This window comes from Parasteatoda tepidariorum, chromosome 4 (genome assembly GCF_043381705.1).
Source record: "Parasteatoda tepidariorum isolate YZ-2023 chromosome 4, CAS_Ptep_4.0, whole genome shotgun sequence".
Lineage (NCBI taxonomy): Eukaryota > Metazoa > Arthropoda > Arachnida > Araneae > Theridiidae > Parasteatoda > Parasteatoda tepidariorum.
Genome location: NC_092207.1, coordinates 78,079,380 through 78,105,012, shown reverse-complemented (window position 1 = coordinate 78,105,012; position 25,633 = coordinate 78,079,380). Strand labels below are relative to the sequence as shown.

Here is a 25,633-nt window from a genome sequence, read left to right as displayed (position 1 = left end):
GCAGACGGATCATGGATTTGAGTATCCTTGCCATCTGGATAACCGTTGGAAGTTTTAATAGTTTTCTTCTCGATGTAACGCAAATGCGAATTAGTTCCAACAAAAAGTTCTCTACGAAAGCAATTTTTTCCCAATACTTGATTCAGGAGTTCCCTTGCCTTCTGGATTGAGTTAAAAATTACAAGACTACGGAGTTCAATATTTGTAGCCATAAACTCAAAGTTGGGGTTCAATGACGGTTACAAAATAAAATCAAGCATCGGGACAGAATAGTCGGCATGGAGGATTATTTTAGTAAACTAATCCGCATATGCGTAGTCAGGAGAGAGAGAAAAAACGAAAACTCTCTATAGTTAAATACACAAGTGGGCGACCTTTGTGCTAAAATACGAAGTAAGGTAGACAACGTTAAAGAGCACAAAAATATTATTAAAAGCAGACAGCTGTTTCGGATGCTCAAAGGGCAACCTTCATCAGGCACTGATGAAGGTTGTTGTTGCACTGATGCACTGATGAAGGTTGCCCTTTGAGCATCCGAAACAGCTGTCTGCTTTTAATAATATTTTTGTGCTCTTTAACGTTGTCTACCTTAGTTCTCTATAGTTAGCCAAGGGAACTCTATAATCCGTCTACCACTAAAGACATTTTATGCCAGCAGTGTGGTTGGGGCGACCCACAAGAAGAATTCGCAACTACAAGCCTTCGCACGGATTCCAACTTGGCTCACCTCATTGGGAGATGAGCCATCTACCGCTTGTGCGGAGCTCTCTGTTAACGTGGCTTTATATAATGAGATTTTGCTTAAAATTGATTGCTAGAACAGATTTAGAATAATCTAAAAAAATCGAACTGGATAGAAAATCTGCAAACTGGAACCGTAATGAAACCCTAGTTCATTCTATTCCACTATGGTTTCTCTTAACTCCCCCATTCATTTCCTTCTACTGTTTATGTTGGAAGCTATGCCTTTTCCTGTTTCTAACCTGTTTAGATTTTATAAATCACACTTTGTCATTCAGACGAGGAATGAGAGTTCAAAACAGGTTGACTTCTTACTTCAACTACGAAGCTATAGAATTTTTCTTACTTCCAAGCATATTGTTTGCTTCCGCTTACCTCCTATTAAAATGAACCGTTCCTGCTACCACATGCATGGACGTTGACTTTTTCTTTTTAAATTTAATTAATTGCGACAATTTGTAAGTCAGTTAAAATGCTATTAAAAACAATACAAAAATTGTATGTTTATAACTAGTTTCATTACTAGCATTCCACTATTACGTCAACTTTCTTTTGAGGGAAAAACATTTTTGATCCTTTAAATGAGAAATACTATAAAAAAATTGGGTAAAGTGGAAATTTTTTTTATTTATTTCCTGTGTTGATTAGAAAAGCGAAAACGAACATCATTTACCCTTTATCGCTTCTTACAATTGTAATGTATGAGTAACAAAATGCCAAATTATCTTCCTCTCAACAAAATTTTCTGCTGGTCATAGGCAATCAGCCACAAATTTTTAAAAAAAATTGCTATTTTGTTTGCCATATATCATACCATCTCATTCCTATTCATGTTTCAAGTTTCCAAGTATGTAATCCCATCCTAGTTTATTAAAGACAACACTCGTTCTATCGATGACATCAGAACCTATTATTCTACTTTCCATTTTTCATTTATTTTTTAATAATAGATTTAAAATTATTAAATTCGAAGTCCACATTCCGTATTACAACATGGCCCTATATCACCCCTTAATAATGACCTATAATATTCAATCTGGACCACGTATTATATTACCGGGTACTAGTGTACCCTACCAGAACTAATAGGGTGCCCCCAATGTGGCCCTATAAGTTCTAACATTAAATTTGTATATTTTATTAAGAAAAAAATCGCTATAACTAAAATTCGATGCTACTATAGATTTGTAGTTATAAAGAATATTTATATTGTTCAAAAAAACTGTACTGCAAAAGTACTTTCTAGAAATGCATCTGAATAGGTTATTGCTAGTATTTTATACAATTTGATCATGCATAGTTTATACCTTGATACACAAGCGTGGAACTGAAAAGCTTTTTACATTAATAGCAAGTATTACTTTCCTAGTCCTCTGAATTAAAGATAAAAGCTTCCATAAACTTCCATAACTATCATCCATCAATGACATTGGGGTTTACTATTTATATTTGTTTATCTTGCTTTCTACTTAGTGCTCTAAATTGGAGAAATATCCTAATATTTAAACACAGTGTGCTAAGATTAAAAGTAACATTTATTGAATAAAATAATTTCTAATAACACTATGACTTATATACAAATAATTGTTCTGTAAAAGAATTATTATTTTTAAATTATTATTTTCTTAGCATATAATAAAACATGAAAAACCATTTTAGTCTATTCTTTTAATAAAGATTCTAGTTCTTATTATATTAATTTCTAATTTCGTTTTATTAAAATCAAATTTTAAGTTGAAAACAAAAGGGTAAATTGACAATAAGTGAGTCCTAATAAAATACTTTTAGAAATTTCTGCGCGTTTTAGTTGAATAAATAAATACTGGTATTTTCTAAGAGAAAATTTTATAAATTTTCTTTTATGTTCAAAAACTTTAATAAATTGCCATTATACTTTCTTAGAACAAGTTACAGATTTAATTTTTATGATTAAAGAACTAAAATATCAAATATTTATCAAAAATTAAGTAAACATTTCATAATTTCTCAATCAAAATATTTTCCATCATAGAAAAATTCGTCAAACTTTTTAATAGTTTTTCATTTAAGCAATAGTAGTTTATTTGCTTATTTAAGCTAGTTTCTCTAATAGTTAAAATCAATTTTTACTGTAATACAAAAATTATTGTGTTTATGGTCAATTGTTATAATTTTTGTATCTGCAGCTGCAGTGTGTAAGAGCAGTTTCAAAACTTAACAATAAACAAAAATAGATTTTTTTAAACTACACAAAGTATAATTGAAAATACAGTCTTGAGTTAAGTATTTTACTTGGTTTTGGAAATTGGTTACTGGATGTTGAGAATAGGTGGAAATGTTATGAAATTTTAACTTGAAGACAATCTTAAGAACTTATCAAAGACATAGTTTGGGAGCAGATTACTGAAGAAAAGATATCAAGTTTTGTTTTTTATCAATATTGAATGATGAAGTTAACACTCTACTAAATGATATGGCGCTTCTTATAATGTCACGTTATGTAATGCATTTCGTACTAATGCAAAAGCAATATTGTGTGATCTTGATGAAACTGGAAAGGAAAACATAATGCTTCGCCTTCAACCCAGTATTTAAAAAAAAGTCACAGGTTTACCTTTATGCAAACCTAGATTAAAAATTGTTGTAATGTTTGTCAAAACCCATTGTGCTGGTGTTGGGTTACGTAATAGAGCGAGGTTATTTATTCAGAAATTATCAAAAATATGCTTTTGCACTATTTTGACTTATGACAAGGCTGGTAATGTTGCTATTATTTCCAGAATTGCACTAAATCCCTGAGACAGCAAAGATTTACCTTTTAATTAATACAAAACTTAGTGCCCTGTTTATCTAGCTTTTTCCATGACAATTAATAATTCAAAAGTTCTAACTCTTTACAGAGTCGTTTATTGTATAGACTAAAATCGACAAATCTTTGGGGACCGTCAACTTCCTGTTGCCCTGTACAGTACTATTGGGCAATATCGGAATTTTTAATATCACTAAATATATCATCAGAAATTATTGATTTTGTTCGATAAATCGCGATGTTTCTAATGTAACTTATTTACATATTTCATAATATTGGACAATGTGTTTTTGCAAAATGAAAACGACACTAGCATTTTTAATTATCGATTATTTAAAAATAACCGAGTAATAATGTATTATGAATTAAGACAGAAAATAAAGACTTTGTGTGTTTATTTGAATGAAACCACTCAATTTTACAAAGACTCCACATAGAAAGTTTTCATAGTGGTAGCAAGGGTAATAAGGGACGCCCGGTGGCTGAGTGGTAGCACTTCGCGCTCCAGTGCCACAGGTCCTGGGTTTGATCCTCTGGCGGGCAAGGTTGACTCAGCATTTCTTTTCTTCAGTGGGCCGATAAATGAGTACCATGGTAACTAAACATTGGGGGTTTCGCGTTGGGCCTACTTGCGTTGGGTCTTTCGCGTTGGGCCTGACCACCTAACCGGAACATCTGCTCCTGCATCCCAGAGCCCTATGTCAAGAAAACTAAGATGGGCAGAGTAGGCCTTGGCCCTCTATGGGCTGTCGCGCTATTGGGTTTAGTTTGTGTTTAGCAAGGGTAATAAATCATTATTTTAGTAAACTGGAATTACAGAAGAAGAATTGGTTCACCAGTAAAAAGTAATGCAAGAAAATACATGTAAAATCATATAGACAAATGCTTAAGTTCTTAAGTAGAACTTAGTAGTTAAGTCAATATTTTTCGTTTCTTTTCGTATGTAGGATATATCGCGAGCATGTAGTTTAATATCGTTATCGCTATAATTAAAGAATATTGGTATTTTATGTTAAATCCACGTATTATGTTATACTTGCCAGTTGTCGATCGCGCAAAGGAAATACGTCTCTCGAACTTATTTAACAATCCAGCACACTAACTCCTGCTCCATCCCGACACACATTAAAGACGATTTTAATGTCAAATAAATTATGTTTGAATATGAGTCCTTTACACTCTAGTGGACGAGGAAAAAACTACCCTGGCTCTCTAATTATATAAATCTAGTATACTTTTACCATGCAATTTTCCATCAAGCTGATTGCTTTGTAAAAAACTGGGTTTTTTTAGCGTCAAAAGTTTCTTGAACTATTTCACAGTTTAGCTTATGTTTATATACTTTTTTTTAAAGAAAGAAAATATTTTCGTATAGTTTTCTTTTTTTCTGTATTTTGCCTATGAAAGAAAACACCCCAAAGTACGAGAAGTAAAACAATAAGAAGCATTAACGCATCGGATTAACCCACTGATAGCTATAAAAATTGTAAAAAGAAAAGGTCGCTCTGAGAAGGATATGCGATTCCACAGTAAATCAGATTGTTTCGTCGTCGGAGATGAGCACGATTTCCTTGGTAGTTAATGAAGTACACTTGATCCTGGCATTAGTCCTGCCTTTCCGGAATCTTTTCCAGATTTATTCCGATGCCGTATTAGTTTGTTGTTTACTTCCCTTTTTTTTTTCCTTCCCAGAAATCTTCGGTCGTCATCTTTCGTCGTTTCTTTTTTTTTTCTTTTTGTTGAATGCGCAACTCTTCTGTTCTTTCACATTTCTGGAGAGAAACTAAATTTGTATTTCATAGATAAAATCTTTGTTTATTTATTTTTTTAAATGAGTTTGATCCAGATTTTGTTTTTATTGCTGATGTTTCGAATTTTTGGAAACTTTGATAATGGTTCGGAAAATAAGTTGTGTTTTGGACGCAAATGTATTAAACAAGAAAAGAATTTCGACTCGTATATCGATTTTGTGTTTCACCCGGCGCTTGTAACCCGACCTCATTATGCGTGCCAAAGTTTACTGGAAGATTTATAATCCACAGTAGTTTTTCTAAACCTTGTTTTAGTATCGCTTACATAGAATTGCGTACGTTGCTTTTTTCGTATGTTTAAAAATGTTTAAAGAAATTTTGTACGGCATTGAAAAAACGCTTAAGACATTATTAATTTTACAAAAGCACGTGGCAATATCGACAATTTGTTATACCCTACCAAATACTTGCGCCTCTCGGCATCCAGTACAAGATCACTATTGTTCAAATATAGGATTCGATAATCACTTAACTCCTTTTGCAAATAATCCAAATTGTGATGGCATATCTTCAGATCATACTCAAGGATGTTTCCCAGACCGTCGCTATTAGGCCCATTGCGCAGCTCAAGTGAGATGTAAATAAAGTACTTACCTATAGTTTGTCTAAAGTAAGAACTCCCCTAGTCATTCGTCTTGACCCGTGGCGGTGAGTATGGTAGCGAGGTATAACTCTTTCAAGTAGGGGTGTGAGGTTTTGGCTCTGGCCAGCGAGAGAATGGGAATCTTTTTCTTCGGTCTATTGTGTTAGTCCTCGAGTTAGGAGAAGCTACTCTCTCTGAAATGTGCTATTCTTGTTTCCATCGCAGCGGACAGCCTCAGACTTAGTGGCGGGGGGAGTTCTTACCATAGACAAACTTTATCTACCTCAATAATCTCTTGGAAAGATGTCAACACGTAAAAAACACTCTGTGAAATTAAAGATCAAATAAAATTTGAATAAGCGCTGTGGTTGCAGCATTTGAAAAAAAATAGTTGCACGATGGCTGTATGGCGTAGAAATGTGTATTTGTATCACTATAATGTGTTGAGAAGATATAAATATAAATTTGATTTATAAATCATTCGTTTAAATAGGAATCTCTATGTATTAATGAAAAATACGAGCAACAGAGTAAGTTATGCCCATATTCTATTCTTTCAACTGAATGTTTTGTTACCCTTTCCCTATTCAACTTAGAGTGTCAGCTATGCATGTTTTGTGGTGGTTGGAGTTAAACTGGATTAGGAACAGTCTCTTTTTGTTTTTTTAACGGAAGAGTTTTTTTATATGCTGCATCTGACGTGTCCATCTTTCCACGACATCACAAAGCTCAATTCTTGAGTGCTGTTTACTTTTTTTTAAAAAAAAGATATGCTTCACTATACAAGTAAGCTGTTTTGGATTGTATTCTAATGACTTCTTACAGCATAACAAATTCTAAGATGTCATTAAATGCATGGCTTCTTCGCATTCAAACCAAAGAAGTGGAAGTTTTCTATATTGATTGATTGATTGATTTGTTCATTTACGTCGCACTAGAGCTGCACAATGGGCTATTGGCGACGGTCTGGGATACATCCCGGAGGATGAACCGAAGACATGCCATCACAATTTTGATCCTCTGCGGAGGGGATGGCACCCCCGCTTCGGTAGCCCGACGACCTGCGCGCGAAGTCGAGCACTTTACGGTAGCACAGTTTAACGAGGACCAATACCGCTCACCCTCGATCCCTACGCAGCCTGATCCAAGTGGTCACCCACCCGCACACTGACCGCAGCCAGTGATGCTTGACTTCGGTGATCTGCTGGGAACCGTGTCTTAACGATCAGTCCACTGCGGGACGGAAGTTTTCAATAAGTTAATATATGTAGGTAGGTTCTTTATTTACGCTGCATTAGTGTTGCGCAGTGAGCTATTGGCGACGGTCTGCGAAGCATCCCTGAGGATGATCTGAGGACATGACATCGCAATTTTTATCCTTTGTGGAGGGGACAGCATCACTGCTCTGGTAGCCTGACAACCAGAACCCGAAGTTGAGCACTTTGCGATAGAACAGTTAAACGACGACCGATACCGCGCACCCTCAGTCCCTACGCAGGCTGATCAAAGTGGTGATGCATAAGTTTACTGACAGCAGCCAATGATGCTTAACTTCGGTGTTCTACTGGGAACCGCGTCTTTACGATCAGTCCACAGCGGGTCATCATTAAATGTAAAGCTTTTTTTGCATTCAAGCCAAAGAAGTTGGAGTTTGCTATATGTTAATATAGATAATCAATTTCCAGATTGTGGCATACATCTGATTTGCGAATGAATCTAGTACTCTTTTTTATAATACAATATTTCAATATAATATATAGTTTCGATATAATATATCATTATCGATTTAAGCAATCATATCGCTGCTTCAAAACTAAAACGACACATCTGCAGACATTGCACGTTTGCAGATGTGTCGCTTTAATTTTGAACCAGCAATATGCATCAGGTGGAAAAAAATACAAAAATTTTTTAAAAGTGAGTAGTAGTAGTAGTAGTTTATTTACGTCGTACTAGAGCTGCACTATGGGCTATTGGCGACTGTCTGGGAAACATCCCTGAGGATGATCCGACGACATGCCATTACAATTTTGATCCTCTGCAGAGGAGATGGCACCCCCGCTTTGGTAGCCCAATGACCTGCACGTGAAGTCGAGCACTTTACGGTAGAACATTTTAATGACGACCCATACCGCACATCCTCGGTCCCTACGTAAAATCATCCAAGTGATCTCCCAACCGCACACTGATCGCAAACAGTGATGCTTGACTTCGGTGATCTGCTGCGAACCATGTCTTAACGAGCATTCCACTGCAGGACCTAAACTTTAAAAGAAGATAGCTGTATGGTTTAGTAGGCTAAGTGGCAGTGATAGTGATGGTTGAAGGTTAGTACCCGAAAATCAATGAAAGACATCAGAACTTAACACGTATATGATTGCATAGTTATAAAAAGAACTAAGATTTACAGTACTAAAGAACTAGAAAAAAAATGCGAATTTTCATAGTGGTACAGGAATTTGTCAAATCAGGTAGGCATTCATTTCACTATTTTCACATTAAAAACGTTTGTTAAAAGGATGATATTGACAAGTGTTATAATTCATCATTTCGCTATTAAGTTATTGCAATATTGACTAAAAACCTGTACATTTTTAGCTCATACAAATTGAAGTTCTTCAGAGGATTTTACTTCCTCTCTTCTCTTGATCAATTTTTCACCACCAATTCTACGTAACTGTGCGTCTTCTATCATATGTGATTTTTCCTTTTGATATAAGCTTATAAAAGGTTTATAAATCAAGCGTGCAAACCTTAAGATTCTTGCTCTATGTAATACTATTATCAACATGTCTGTGATTTTTCCCCTTGGTAAATGTTTAGAATTAATAGAAATATTTTCTTACGACGCACTAGAGCTGCCCGAAAGTCTATTTTTTCAAAGACACTTTTCATTTAAAACACTCAGTAACGCCTCACAAAACTCAAATTACCTCGCCCGGGATTAGAACCGGTGACCGTTTGAGAAGCAATATTTAGGATGATCCGATGACATGCCATCACATCTTTTATTCTCTGAAGAAGGGATGGCCGACGAACCGACATGAAATCAAGCTGATCAGTTTAACATGGACTGATAGCGTGCTTAGATCCCGCAGTGGACCGATCGTTAAGACACGGTTCCCAGTAGATCACCGAAGTTAATCATCACTGGCTGTGGTCAGTGTGCGGGTGGGTGACCACTTGGATCAGTCTACGAAAGGACCGAGGGTGTGCGGTATTGGTCCTCGTTAAACTGTTCTACCGTAAAGTGCTCGACTTAACGTGCAGGTCGCTGGGCTGCCGAAGCAGGGGTGCCATCCCCTCTGCAGAGGATCAAAGTTGTGATGGCATGTCTTCGGATCATCCTCAGGGATGTTTCCCAGACAGTCACCAATAGCCCATTGTGCAGCTCTAGTGCGACGTAAATGAACAACAGCAACGTGATATTTGAGTATCTATTTTTTTACAGAGTACTCATTCATTCCGAAGAATCAAACCTACTACTCTATCTAGACAATAAGAGTACTCAACTTGCATTATACTTTGCACAGTGGAAAATGTTTTAAAATTACATTAAAAAAATTGTTGGAGAACTCCCAAATTTTTCTGTGATGACACACAAGTGAGGAAGCAGCTTTGTCAAGTTTTTATTGTAATAATACGTTATTTGTTAAATATCATGTGCTTTCGTGATCCCAGATCGTCGCCAATAGCCCATTGTGCCGCTCTAGTTGGACGTAAATTAACTACAACAAGAACAACAACAACGATAGCGCGCTTTTGGATCTCCCTGGCAGAGCGGTATCACCCGCCAAAAGCAGGGTGAGGAGTGGAGGTGGCGGGTTCGATGAAACCCAGGATGTATTCTTCGTGATGTCTTTCTCTAAATTGTTCGATATGTCCTTCAACTTGAGAAAGGTTTATAAGCCTAAATTAAGCAAACAAGCCTGGAAATGTATGGAATTTCAATAAAGCAATAATAAAGCGTGCGTTCTCGGTTCCTTCGCATGCTGATCAAAGTGTTTACCTACGCGCTTGCTGACCACTGCCAGTAACCCTGGATTTTGATTAACTACTGAGAACCATGTCTAACGATTAATCTACTGCTGGACGAGGCAAAATTTGAAATAGATTTTGAATCAAGCATTTAAATCTTAGTTGCAATGTGTAAAGTGAAGATATTAGTCAATCGTAAAATTCTGATAAAGGCCAAATAGAACTCTGAATTCAGCTCGTTATATATTTGTCTTATGCTACAAGGTTTTTTTTAACTAAGACGGTAGGTGCTTTATAATAATTTTAAAATGGATCGCTAATATAAATTTATATATTTTTCATTTATTGTAGACTTAGAGTGTTATTCTACATAAAATAATAAATTTCACAATAGACTATTTACTAGTAACCAATATATGTAATAAAAAAACTAGAAATAAAAATTTCCTCTGTACTATTTCAATAACAAACAGAAACATATCATTAATTCCCCCTTTTCAAAAACAGTAACTCAAAAAGATTTATTTATGATACATAAATGAAATTTAGTGGCTTCAGGAAAAGGAATACTACTACGTTTGTGTCGATAACTCAAGTGAAAATATTTAATATAATATTTCAAAAAACCTTTACTAAGAAACTTAGCTTCTTCTGAAAAATTTATTTATAGTTCAGATTTGATGTGTTATTGATTATGTTTTTATGGTTTCTTAGAAATTTTTTTTATCACCAAAGTAAAATGCAATATTTACGTAGTATCGAACATAATTTGGAAATGAATAAAAAAAATTTTTAAATAGTTAGATGTAGCGGTACTTTCATTGTTTTAAATGTGAAAAAGTCCATATCTACTGAGATTATATATATATATATTTTTTTGAAAACCCACATCGGAGAGAGTCTGTCGATGATTCTGTTTTGAACCTAGCTCATTTCCACCTGTATGATCAAAGAATTACTTCAAGGCTTTCAAGACTTGGTCATCGTATAAATATTTTTTAATAAATAATATGCATTTTTTCATAACTATCGTGAGATTTAACAGTTAGTCATGCTGTTAAAATACGTTTTGCTCATTTTGAGACCTGGTTTCTTAATTTAATACTTACAATTATTGCGAAGATGATAAAAATTGTCCATATACTGAAAACTGGCCATTTTGTAAAAGTTAAAAGCGTTCGAGATCTAATTTGTTAATATTTTAAAAAGTTACTTCCAAGTTACATTTATTGGATTCGTAGAAATCTGCAAAAGGAAAGCATTGTTCATTGATTTTTATCTAGGTGAATCGGAAACTTTTTTTAAAAAGTTTTTATATTTTTGACCATTTAAATTATTAATCCATCTAAATTCTTAATAGTTAATTTCATTCACCAATATAGTATGAGCAATGCGCAACAACTTTTGATATAGTTATCGTATCTTTACGTTCCAGGGCTCACACTTAATAGTTCAATGTGGTAACCTCATATATCAGTTATGCTAGCTGAAAACTACATGCTGTCAAAAAATTTTGATTGAAATTATAAAATTTGTTCCTGAAAAATCTAATTTTAAAAATTGAACTTATTTCGTGATTTATCAGGAACTATTCCACCCATGTCATTAAAATTTTATATTTTGCCATGTGAAATTAGTCTTTGAAATAATGCGAAAAATTGTATACCTTACAATTCAGAAGTTTTTCGACTATTGTTACACAAAGCAGTAAACAATAATATTTACTAAAAGTTTATTTTTGCATTAAGTTAACGAATTTTATAGTTTTGTGCAAAAAAATTCACTATAAAAGTTCTCCAGATATGGCTAAATAAGCAAAAAGTAAAGTTTTGCCTAAGATAAAGGGTAAGTTTCGACTCCTTAATTAAAAGGAAAATGTCCAAGCCTTGGACCTTGTTTCTGACAAATTTCCTAGATTGCAGGAATCCCCTTATATTTTGATTGTCAGAAATCCGAATCCGTGGATTAGAAATGTTTATTCAGAAAAAAATATCCTTTGCAACAATTTTACCTTGGCCCCAGTTGGGTTCAACATTGACTCGATATGGGGCCTATAAGAAAATGCACCAAAGGGATATTGCATATTGGGATAACTAGATTTTTTAATATTGGTCCTAGAATGGCCTATATAGGGCCTAAATTGGTGAATATAAAACCTAAATTGGCTAAATAATGGATACAAAATATCGGGTGAATCTGAAAATTTTATATTGGACCGATATGGGTTGTAGAGTGGCAGTAAAATATCGTGTGAATCTGAAAATTCTATATTGGACCGATATGGATTATAAAGTGGCAGTAAAATATCGGGTGAATCTGAAAATTCTATATTGGACCGATATATGTTGTAAAGTGGCAGTAAAATATCGTGTGAATCTGAAAATTCTATATAGGATCGATATGGGTTGTAAAGTGGCAGTAAAATATCGGGTAAATCGGAAAATTCTATATAGGGCCAATATCAGAAAAATAAAGACCCTTTTAACCCTTACTGAGCCAAGATTCATGAATATTGGCCTGATGAGGGCCAAGTTATGTTGCAGCTAGGGATTTTTTGGGGACTGTTTCCGCAATTGACAATATCTTCTGCATAATTAATTAGCATGTTTGAAGTAAACACCTCGAATTTTTAAGACTGAGTCTTAGAACGTGAATATCCGATCACTAGATCAAAAGTTATTCAGTATGGTCTGTTTTCTTTTTTTTTCCCAACACTGTAAATTATAAAACTATTCATGTGGCGAATTTAAGACTCTTGTTTTTTAAATTTTCTTGTGTTTACTCGGTATTTTTTTTCTTGTCCACCCGTGGTGCCGAGATGCTATATCGAATCTCTTATAACCCTAAAACAATTTCTCCTAGGGTTTTGAATTTTCTTATGCCCAAGTAAAATTTTCACGAAACTCTAGGAAAGTATTAATTGTTTCGATATTTCTTCTTATTGTTTTCTTTTCAATTAATCGTAAGTAATGCTATTAATTTAAATTATAATTTGAATTCTATTCTAATATTAAAAAGACTATCTTTCATTTCCATCTATTCTGTTAATACTAATAGATTAGATAAGCAGATTTGTATAAGTTTTTCTTTCTATTTATATTCAATACAAACGCATCTGATCTCACATCAAGTTTTAATGTCAGCACAAAACTTCTTAGAATAAAATTTTTTTAAAAAACCTGGTAAGATGAAAAGTGTGAAATAAAACAATTCTCTGCTCAACAAATTCACCAATAGCCCATTGAGCAGCTCTAGTGCGACGTAAATAAAGAATGTAAAAATAATGTGTGTTAAGAATGTGTGTAAAGAATGTGTGTTAATACCTACCTGATTAAGCCTGCTAGCCAGGTAACAATTGTTACGATATCATGCAGGCCAGGTTAGCGTGCCTGACTGGGAAGCCAATGGTTGCGAGTTCGAATCCCGCTCAGGATATTTCTCTCTGTTTTGTCCACTGTTGTGTGAGGTGTGTCAACAGCATATGAAAGGCAGTGTGGCGTGGATCATGTTGCATGCCACCGTGATTAAGGTTCACATGTGCCCACTGGTTATGCTTCTGGTATCTTCCAAGACAAATAAATTAGAGTACAGTGCTCGTCGTTAAATAAATGCAACATGCTTCATTTTATATAGCTAGGTATATTGAATGACGTATGACAGTAATTTTAAGAAAAAATGGGGAAAACTCATTTTCATTTAATATGAATTTCTTTGTAAAAAAATCTATTAAAAAAATACTTTTAAAACATGAAAGGATCTTTGAAATCTCCAAAGCAATTATTTACTTGCAATTTTTGCTTTCCAAAACTTATCTATTCAATGAAATGTAGTGCGTGGGATTTGATATGATGCATATTTCATTTTTTATTGCCTACACCAATTAAAACAAATCTTAAGATTGAAAAATATATTTCCTCCAATAAGACAATTTTTATGATAGATGTGCAGCAATTTTAAAAATATAAAATATTATTATTTAAAAAAAATAATAACTATGCATATTTTATTAATTGGAATCCAAAATTTTAACTCATTTTTTATCTTTATCTTTTGAGTAGTAGATAAATTTTAATACTATTTTCCATATTTCTATTATAGAAAATCAAAATGCCATTCCTTTGACAATTAAATGTCATTCTTTTTCATAGCATATTTTTTTTTCAAATTTTATTTTTAGAAAAAATATTTCTAAAAGGACAAAATAGTCTATAAATTTTAATAATGAGGAAAACTTTTTTTTCCCTTTATTTTATTTCCAAGCAATTAATTCCAAAAGTAGATAAATAACCCACGCATTTAAAAAATAAAAACCACAGTTTTCGATGTTTTTTTTTTATTTTAGACAAATCTATTTTTAATTTTAGTTTCGGAGAAAAAGATAATTTGAAGATACACAAATATTTTACATACAAAAGAAAATTAAATTGTTTGTATTTCCTTTTCGAGGGATAGATGGTTTCTAATACTACAAAAATATAACATATGTAATATATAGCATATATAATATATAACTCATATAATATATAACATATATAATATATAACATATATAATATATAACATATATAATATATAACATATATTATATATAGCATATATTATATATAACATATATTATATATAGCATATGTAATATGTAACATTTATAATACATAACATATTTTAATGAAAGTGATCCAAAATTTTTTTTTCATTCATACCCTGTTTTATTTTTATGCAATTTTTTAAAAAACACAATTTCAGTTTTTATTCAAATTTTATTTTTTGTAAAATAATTTCTTGAAAGATAAAAATATTCCATAAATAATAGTAATTGAAAAAAAAACTTTCACTTTATAACCAATTTTGGAAATGGAAAAAACTCTAAAATAAAAACCTAAACTTTTGCTATTATTTTCTTTTTTAATAAATAAATCAGTTCTTAAAATATAAAAGTAATATTCATCTTTCAATGATTGCAAACCGTAAAGAAAAATATATAAAATTGTAAATGTTTTACAAACAAAAAGTTCTTTTGATCTTTATCTGTTAAACAAATAAGGAAATTACATTTGTCAAGCAGAAATTTTTGTCTTTCTTATTAAATTCAATAAGATTCTCCCAAAACAATACAATACTTCCTAAAACAGAAGGGTTGCTGACTTTTATTCATATGTTCCATACATAAGTGGCTTTTTTTGAAAGACTTTAGCAAAAAATATTCTTATTCCTGCGATGCTTTTGATGTTCCGTAATAAGATCACAAATATGTCTGCGTGGGCAATGCTAGAAATTAGCTATAAAAAAAAGCCTTCTTCCAAAGATGTTCTATTTCTTAGTCTTGCGAAAATTTGTTCCATTGCGAATGCTCCAATAGAAACCAACTCACTCAAATAAGTGAGGATAATGTACTTTTAGAGTAAAAGAATTTGTTGGTTTGGTGCTTCAAGATTGAAAGGATTTTTAGCGGTCTTTTCTTTTCACAAACTTTGAACCAAACTTGTTTTTATTTGAGAATTTATTGTTTTTTAGAGTTGAAACATGTCTAAGTGCACTCAATAAAATATTTTTATTTTGATGAAGAGAAATTGAAATTATTTTTTTAATAACTATTTGGCATCAAGTTGTTTCTTTGCAAAAAGTACTCAATATTTCAAATTTAAGTTCCATAAAAACAAAGTATAGCAGTATCGATTAATCAATAATTCCACTTGTCTTTTACATTCATTAAATGTATTTTTACTGATTAATGTTACAAGAAGAAATAACGAAACGTAATTTTATTTCAGTGATGATGGTTATTAAGAACTGTTACGATCTTTTGAATCTTCAAATTAAGTAAGCCAGCATCGAATCTCAGTAAGAAATAATGAAAAATAATCTATAAAAAAGGAATCTACAAAAAAGCATATCAGCATAAAATAATCAATCATTTCACTCTTGTTTTATATTCATTAAATGTACTTTTTATGTTTAATATTACAAAGAGGGAAATCGAAACGTAATTGATTAAATAAATAATTCCAAGAAACTGAAGTGGTAATATAATACTTGATCCGAAATCTTCATTCGAATCAAATATATACTGATTGGAAATAACAGTCAAAATGTTTCATGCACTCAAAAAAAGGTGCATATCTTCAAGATATGCAAGACTTGAATGAAAAGAAACAACGAAAAATGGAAAATAATGGGAGGAAACAAAACTCGAAAAACCTCAGTGGCCGAGAGAAAATAAGCATAGTTTATTTTTATTCTTATTTTAGAATAAACACGTTTTTTTTTTATTCTCTCTCGACTGCTGAGAATTTTTCAACTTTGTTTCGCCCCTTTATTTCCTATTTTTCATTGGCAACTTTACGTTTTATGTTTGAAATCACTTTTGTTTCTTTTCATTCAAGTCTGGCAAATCTTGAAGATATGCACCTATTTTTGAGCGCTTGAAACATGTTGACTGTTATTTCCAATCTGTAAATTTTTGAAGGGAATGAATTCTTTTATAAAGTAGTAATTTAATGATGTTTGTTCTAAGAATGAGAATTAGGTGTTGAAATTTCAAATTTAAAATCAAATCTATAGAAAAGCATGTCAGCATCAAATAATTAATCATCCCATTTAGGCTTTGCATTCATTAAATGTACTTTTGCGAAACATAATTGCGTTTGTTCTGGGAATAAGACTTAACTGTTATAATGCTTTTAAACTTCAAAATTAATATTTATAAGAAGAGCTCGTCGGCATCAAATAATCATTCTACTAGAGTTTTGCGTTCATTAGAGGTACTTTTTTTTATTTACAAGAAGGTATATCGAAACATAATTAAATGTGGATAGTTCTGAGATTAGCTGTTATTATTTTTTGACTGTCGCTTATAGTAATGCGTGAGTAAATTTTTCGTTAAAACTAACCTTCAAATGCTTTGTTTCATTAGTTAAAAAAAGTGAATTTAATTTGAGTTTTAAAACCGAATTTTAAATGTTCAGTAATAATTATTTCGATAGTGAGTTTCTTCTAGATTATTAGATTTTGACTGAATTTTTCAAACTTAGGAAATTTCATAATGAAATTGCTTGCTAACGAACTTCTGAATGAAATTGCTTGCTAATAAATTTCTTAATGAAATTGCTTGCTAATAAATTTCCTAATGAAATTGTTCGTTAGTGCATTGACAATTCTCATTTTCTTTCCTTAAAATTTCGTCAAAAGAGTAAAAAGTGTAACGTTATTTGTGTGAATATAAATATACGTAAGGAAAAGTGGCTAAAATTCGAAGGAGTGTTGGAGCTTAACTATCCAGCCTGGAAACTGTCCGATTTAAACAAGATATTCATTGCTTAATTGCATACAATATATCATTCTGAGCCGTGTTGGCTCAGCGGCTAGAGCGCTGGCCTCCCAATGAGGTGAACCGGATTCGATTCCTCAGGCTAGTTGAAATGAATTCCGCACCTGACTCGCACCGACCACAATGCTGACGTAAAATATCCTCAGTAGTAGACGGATTATGGGTTAGAGTCCCCTTTTCGCCAGTCTAACCGTGGAAGGTACTCGTGGTTTTCCTCACCATTTAACGCAAATGCTGGTTAGTTGTATCAAGAAGTCCTCCACGAAGACATATTTCCCCCAATACTTGATCTAGGAACTCCCTTGTCTTCTGGATTGAGTTCAAAATTGCATGGCTACAGAGTTGAAGATTGGTAGGCGTAAACTCGGAGGAATTAGGTCTGCTGTCCACTGACGTTATAAAATAAATTATCTCTCCCTCGAAAAGTCATAGATGTATTACTTCGTTTATATTCGAGATTATTTTCTAAAAAATGTCAATCCACCGGGGCACACATGCTAATTCTATGAGAAAGTTAGAAACACTAGAATTTAAGTGAAAGAGAAGCAGAAATTTCTTTTTTAATGAGACAATTTTAGGAATATTATGCGTGTAATTTATACTTGATATTGCATTCGAATGGGGAAGAACAAATGTCACAGGGTTCGAGACTGCCGAGAGAAAGACCGAAATTCTTTAGAAAAAAATTTAGTGTTTGATGTTATTTCTCCATAGAAAATAACTGAGAATTCCTATATATTTATATAAAAATTACATTTTTTAACGGCAGGTACTGAACTCTCGTTTATTTGTCTTAGAAGCTGCCAGAAATGCTGCTTTTTAAAAAGATCTGGTGGGCACCTATGAACTACGGAGGCGAGTAACATTACCTACGCCAAAATGCCATAAATACCTGTTCATAGGGTTGAAGCAATAAAGAATAATTGAAGCAATAAAGAAAAAAGAAAACACTGGAGATAAAAATACGGCTACCGAAGCTGATGTCTTCAGTGGGTACACGCTCCGGAAGCCATAAAAACAAAACCTTTTCTATTGAGAGAGCCAGACAAATGTCAAAAAATTGCTCTCTCAGAATCCCCGAAGTACCCTTTGTACCCGAACCTGTTCATAGGGTTGGCCACATTCACGCATCATACAACAACAGAGGTCAACGCAGAGAGAAGCATCCATGTCCTGAGCCCTCATCCAGAACCCTCAACCATTGACTTCTCAGTCCTGAAAGCTAACATCTCGACTGCCTGTCCGGTACTACAATTTTGTATATAGGGTCTTCAAAAACTGAGCAAAATATGAAAAAAAGGCTTTTTGTGCATTGAAATTAGGTCCTCAATAAATTATATCCATAGGCCAGTAAAACTTTGTTTTAGCCTTGAATGTTGTTGCGTCACACAGTTGACTGATCGTTAAGACACGGTTCCCAGCAGATCACCAAAGTCAAGCGTCACTGGCTGCGGTCAGTGTGCGGGTGGGTGACCACTTGGATCAGTCTGCGTAGGGACCGAGGGTGTGCGGTATTGGTCCTCGTTTAAACTCTTCTACCGTAAAGTGCTCGACTCCGCGTGCAGGTCGTCCTGCTACCGAAGAAGGGGTACCATCCCCTCTGCAGAGGATCAAAATTGTGATGGCATGTCTTCGGATCACCCTCAGGGATGTTTCCCAGACTGTCGCCAATAGCTTATTATGCAGCTCTAGTGCGACGTAAATGAACAAGAACGAGAATGTAGTTGTCTTCTTCCTCCGATGCACTGCAGCCTTCGTTGGCCGAGCATAAAAACACATCAGGGGAGAGGGAATGCCGGACCTATTTATACCCGGTTTAACTCCACAGACAGAGGTTATCGAAACAAAACAGACAGTACTACTTTTGGACTGAATACTTATGGCTTGTTAGTATATGAATCTTTACTAATAATAAGCAAGACTAAAATTATTTTTTTAACTGCAATGACCAACAAATAAGGATATCTTATAAACAAGAGAACATTAGAGAGCTGAGATGGCAAAAAAAAAAACTTATCTACACTGACCCTGTAAATAAATCAACAACAACTAGACAGTATGGTATATCTTCTAGACCAGCAAAGTATAATTCAGAATTTGTTTACTAGAAAACAGAAATAATCTTGCCAAATTCTAGATTACAGAGTTTTATCCCACTCACCCCCCCCCCTACGTTTACAAGAGTGTGAGCTTAAATCTGAAGTAAACGTAGTTACAGAATAAATAAATTCTATTCACAGTAATAATAAATTCACTTTACAGTATACGAATTAGATTACATCATCACTAAAATATCTTTCAACCTTACATAACAAGCCACACTTTGAGCTCGGAGGCTTTGATTTTAAAGTAATGTAAAAGTAAATATTTGCCCAACATTTTAGGATTTTGTAATTCTGAAATTTAAGAGTGATCGCAAATCATTTCAAGTAAAATTTTATAAAGAAATATGTAAGTAAAAATAAACATGAATTAAAAAAAAATATTTCCCCCCAAAAAAATTGCAGCACCAATATTTTATTTTACAAAATGGAAATCAATTTTTTTATTGAAATAAAAGTTGCTTTTTAATATTTAATAGTAAGTACATGAATTTGTTACATGTTGTAGAATATAAAATAGTTTGCCAACGAGTTTCTGCTTTAAATTTACATTTTCTTAACTTTATTTTTTATTCAAAATAGGATCAAATTTAATTCAATATATCAACATTAAGCTATAAATATCCAGAAATAAATGTTTAAACTAGTAAGTGTAATAATTTTCAAAAAATATTTACTTAAGGACAATTTTCTTCGTATTGAACAGCTGCTCTTCTGATTTTATAAAACTTGATTTTAAAGTCAATTACGGCTTAAAAAAGTGAGATCAAATGTAACTAAGTAGTTTATGATTAAAGTTTCCTTTTTATACTAATAAAATATAGTTTTATGTTGACATTTTGAAGGTACTTCAAAACTACTTAAGCTGAACATTCTTAATTTTGTTTTGAACTAATATATGTTTAATAATATTCAAAAATATTTTCTTCCTTATACAGAATAAGAAATTTTTAAATTGGACATGCTTTTAACATGGAATTATGAATAATTTTATAAACTTCTTAATATATTTAACTTTGTTTGCTTATTTTTGAAATATTGAGAAATAATATTTTCACTGCCAATCTTTCTTTACTTAAAATTAATATTTAAACAGATATTCTTTGGGTTTACTATATGACATATTATTACTGTTCTTTTAAATGCCATCTTATTTTAAGAGTACTTTAATATAATTTTTATTTTATTTATTTACTTATTTTTTTTTACTTTTTTCTCAACTTTACTTACTCGCATTTGTATTCATTTAGAAACATTCAAACACCGGAGGGATTTGGAATATATCATATTATTCTGATTTAAAATTTTCAATGTAAAATAATAATTTCAGCCAAATCAAGAAACTATCTTAATAAAGAAATGATAAGACTAACATCATATTGGTAAACGAAAACATATGAATTCTACTTATTTTTTGCAATAGAAATCAATTGATAAGAAATATTTAGAAGGAAAATACCTAGCTTTGTCCTTAACACAAATGTAATTTTATCTTTATGTGTACACCTATTTTAATCAAGACTTGTAATTTGATATCGTTAATTTTAAATGCAAATAATTACAAAAACTGTCAGAACATTCTAGGACTTATTCTCAATGGTTCAAGGACGTGATCTCAATTATGGTAATTAATTTGTGCAGACGATATTCTAAGTTACGAAATCAGACACAAAAATGTTCTTAAAGATCTATTTTTTGACGTATTAGGATTTTTAATCATTAAAATACCGCAATCTGAAAATAGGGATCCAAATAGTTTGGTCTGGAGAGTGGTTTAAAGTTTTCACCTCTAAATGTTAATTTTACGCTTTGGGCACTTCCCCATATCTTGAAATTTAAGCGAATAGAAACATTTTTTGCACACAATTATAAAATTTGTTTATACAAAGACAATCTTATGCATAAACTAATTTTTAGTAAACATTTATGAATATCTATTGTTTTATTTACTGAATGTCGAAAATAGTTTGAATTTTCTTGCATGCAATTTTCTAAATCGAATATAATTTCGCATTGTAAAATACGAAATTTGAGCGAAATCATCCCAATAGTTCCTGAGAAATCAAATTTTTAAAATGCAACTTTTTAAAACGAGTTTTCGAGACGTGGTGAAAAACGCAAAAAGTAAAATTAATATTAAGGGTTTTCAACTTTGGAAGGTACATTATTAGAACCATGTTTTCTAGATTGTGAAAAGTCCTCACAGTTTGAGGGTCGGAAATGCGAATCCCTCGAAAACAAGGTACATTTATTTGGAGAAAGGAAGTTTTTATGACTGCTTTTGTAACTTAAAATATCGTCTGCACTAATTAATTTGCATATTTGAGACACCCTCTCGAATCATTAAGATTATGTCCTAGAACATGAAGATCCACTCATTAATTTGAAAGTTATTGAAAGTAATTATTTTTTTTTACTACGCATTGTACACTACGCATTAGTTTTATTCGTATTAGTACTACGCGTTAGTTTTATTCGTATTGGCGAGTTACTACTGAACACTCCAGCCCGGAAATTTCACTGGAGCGAGAGATAGAGGGTGAAACCTCACCCCATCATTTTCACGGGAGTGAGAAGGAAGGGGTTAAAAACTCTTTTACTAATCTAACTGTAGGTTGTTTTATATTTTCCCTCACCAAGTAATGCGCTAGTAGATTTAATTTTGATCAAAATTACTTAAAAGAAGGCAATGCAATTTTTTTTAGATAATCGACTCAGTACAATAATAGTGTAAATCAGAATTAAAAATAGGGTTATAATAATAAAAAAATTGCTATTTCAACTACACTGTACTTGTCACCAACAGAAATCAAAAATTTAATTATTTTGTGACGTCTAAGCAGTCGCTACTTTTATGAATATTTATAAAGAGCAAAATTTTGTTTACAATTGATGTTCAAAATACTTATACAATAAATTTACCTAGAAAAAATAATATTTCAATATAAATTCATGCCTTTTCGAACATAAATGTGAAAAAGTATGCAATTAAAATCTAAAAATGTATTCCTGTGAGAAAATAGCGTGTAATGCATAAACTTGATGCATTCATTACGACATCTATTCATGTATTGAAGAGAGAAAATTATGTTTTCAAAATAATTTGTTATTACTTTTATAAACAAGTATTTTCATACTCCTATATTTTTTTATACTCAATATTTTGTAATTTTATTGCTTATTGTAGTGTGCATGAAAGCTACACAAACTTTTTTATTGCAGAACGCATTATCTGAAGTACTAATACGATAACGTAAAATTATTTTTATAAATACAAACTATCGCGATTATCACCAAAATTTGGTGGCGAAAAATGGTTATTTTGTTGATAATCAGTGGCTCTGAAATGTCACTACTTACCGTTTTATTGCGTTAATACTTATTCTTTATAATTTTTGAATATTTCGTAAGAATATTTCGTTTATGCTTCAAGAATGATCGAAAACAAAAATATCTTGAAACAAAATTTGAAGTTTGTCCACATATAGTATATTGTGATTTCGTGAAACAAAATTTTCCACGAAAAAAATATTAAGAGATAACATTTAACAAAAGCAATATATGATTATAACGATTAACATATGCCCCAAATGGTAAGTAAAAATTGCATAAACTTTTCAGAGAAAGACGGAAATCAATTTATAATCCATAATGTGAAAAATATAAACTATAATAATTCCATAATATTATAAATTCATCATATAAGAAATCCACAATAATTCCATAATATAATAAATCCACAATAATTCCATAATATAATAAATCAATAATAATTCCATCATGTAATAAATCCGTAATACTTGATAATTCATGAATAAATTGATAATCCATACGAGATAAACTAAGAGTTTATAGTTAAAAATCATAGGTTCATATCTCGAAGCCGGTTTTCATCAAAACTATTACTTCAACATGATTAAATACCCGAGAAATGATTTAAAGAAAACTTTATATCAGATAAAACATTTTGAGAAACAAAGCAGGAAACTATTAATGTATAACACTGAATCTCAAGAATACAGCTGCTATTTGTTCTAGAACATTTTCCTCATCCCTAAAAGAAGCACGTGCATCCTCTAAGAGCGTGAGGCTATCCACTTCCAACATGAAGTTGATGGGGCTGCTAAGGGATACTTTGCCCTGGGAAACTTCTGAGTCATAAGATAGCTTCACTAGATGAATACAGGATAATTTAGGAGAAACTAACTCCGACATTCAAGGGACGTGTTACGTATTTTTCTTTCTGAAAGAGACATTTATTTTCATGCTAAGATTTCGTTCAGTTTTTTTTTTTTTTTTTNTTCATTTTTTTTTTTTTTTTTTGCATCCTGAAACTGACAGCAAAGGAGAGCTTTAAAATACGAACTTCTTCCTCAAATAACGCAATAAACCATTTTTTGTTTCAAACTGCTACAATTGAAAATTAAAATTTCGTACACCGTAAGAAATGTCGGTGTGTATTTCTACCATTTTGGGTGTCGATTGAAATTAAAACTTTTTGCAGTGCACGTGGTAAAATTTTTTAGTTACTTTCCATTGTTATTCGCGATCGCAACGAACTATAGGGGGCGTTGTTGTATGAGACTAATACCTGCGATTTCTATATGAACAGTCATTCATTTACTCTAGAGACGTCTTTAATGTAGCGTGTAGCATTGCAACGTTCCTTCTTTATCGTGGTTTATTAAAATTAAAAAAGAAAAATGTTTGGTACTATTTCTTATGCAAACGAAAACAAAATGGCATCTCTTTTTATTAGAGAAGGACTATCCAAAACACATCGGAAAAATATGTGTACAATAACAGAAAAAAATATGTATATTCTTATAAGAGTTAAAACCTAATGCCCGAAAAATAGCTATACTAAATTTAATGATATAACATGAAAGGCCTATTTAGACTTTACTTTCCATAGTTTTAAGAATCATATTAGTTCAAAAATTAAAATGAACAAAAAGTATACATAAGCCTCATAATTTTATGAAATTTAATTTAGTAAAAAAAGTTTTTTGACAACAATTTTTATTAAAAAATTTCAAGTTTCAATAAAAATCATTATTTAGAAACTAAAATGCGTAAAATATAGAATGCTTACGATACAAAGCAAAAAAGAAAAACCCAATTCTAAAAATTCCTTACATTAAAATAAACTTTCATGTTTTTTCTTTTTTGATTCATAATCGGACGCAGAAAACCATTCTATAGAAAACTATCATCAAATAAGAAAAAAATTACTTGAAAGTAAAATTTTTTATTTTATAAAAATTAACACTTACCTGCTTTATAAATCAGAAGAATTCCAAAATGATTTGTCCTTCGTTTTTTGTTACCATTTTTTAGTACTACGAAAATACGTCTTTGGGATTTGCCAAAAATAGAACAAGATGCAATTTTATTTTTTCAGGAGCGAAATATTTTGCCCATTGTCCACCGAAATCCGATAAGCTACTTTGATTTTAAATAAAGTGTTTTATTTATGATTTGTCGCAAACATTTTGGTGTAGATTGGTGGCACTTAAAAACCGCCAAATCTGTAGTTGCGGTGGCGCTATTACGTAAGAACCGAATTTTTATTCCATACTTTTTTAAATCATATTACTTCAAACATTAGAATATGTAAGAAGTATACGTTAGCACATAATTTTATACCATTTAATTTTTGAAAACAATTATTTTAACAACAATTTTTATCAAAAAATTATAAACTAAAAAACGTAAAATAAAGAATTCTTAGGATAAAAAAAAACGATTTTAAAAATTCCTCATATTAAAATAAAAAAACTTCCATATTGTTTCTCTTTTTATTCTTATAGTTCTTAATCATACGTAAAAAAGCATTCTGTAGAGAACTATCATCAAATAAGAAAAAAAAAATTTACAAGCTAATTTTTTATTATAAAAATCATGACACTTACCTTCGTTATAAATCCGCAGAATTCCAAATGAAATGTTCTTCGTTTGAAAGTTTTATTTTCAAATAATATGTGCATAGATTATCCCTTTAGATAACATACCACACATCAAAATGTTATAATTGTAAGATCTCGATATGAATTTGAATATGTAGCTTAAAAACAGAACAGCTGAATTCTAGTTGAAATTATCTATTCTTTCAAAACTAAGAAATACTTACCAAGAAAACGATAAAAAATTTATTAATCATCAGCACAAATGACACTATTTCAAGTAATTTGGTTGATTCTTTATTGTTGTTTTCCGAATTATATAGATACAGAAATATATACTGTTCTATAACAAAGAAGATGAAATTTTTGAAGTTATACTTCTTACGCGACTTCCAACAAGG

At 31.7% G+C, this 25,633-nt stretch overlaps 1 protein-coding gene across 2 annotated transcripts in view; it reads left to right on the top strand.

Moving 5' to 3' along the window:
* The window catches only part of LOC107450287 (5-hydroxytryptamine receptor 2C), a 400,340-nt gene that overhangs the window by 119,018 nt on the left and 255,689 nt on the right, over positions 1–25,633 (top strand). Inside the window, exon 1 of one of the 2 annotated variants that reach the window (XM_016066045.3) lies at positions 9,881–10,184. The exons of the other annotated variant lie outside the window; for it this stretch is intronic. The gene's annotated coding sequence lies outside the window, so the exon portion shown is untranslated. Of the gene's footprint in view, positions 1–9,880; positions 10,185–25,633 lie in introns of those variants that run through there. 2 annotated transcript variants of the gene reach the window in all.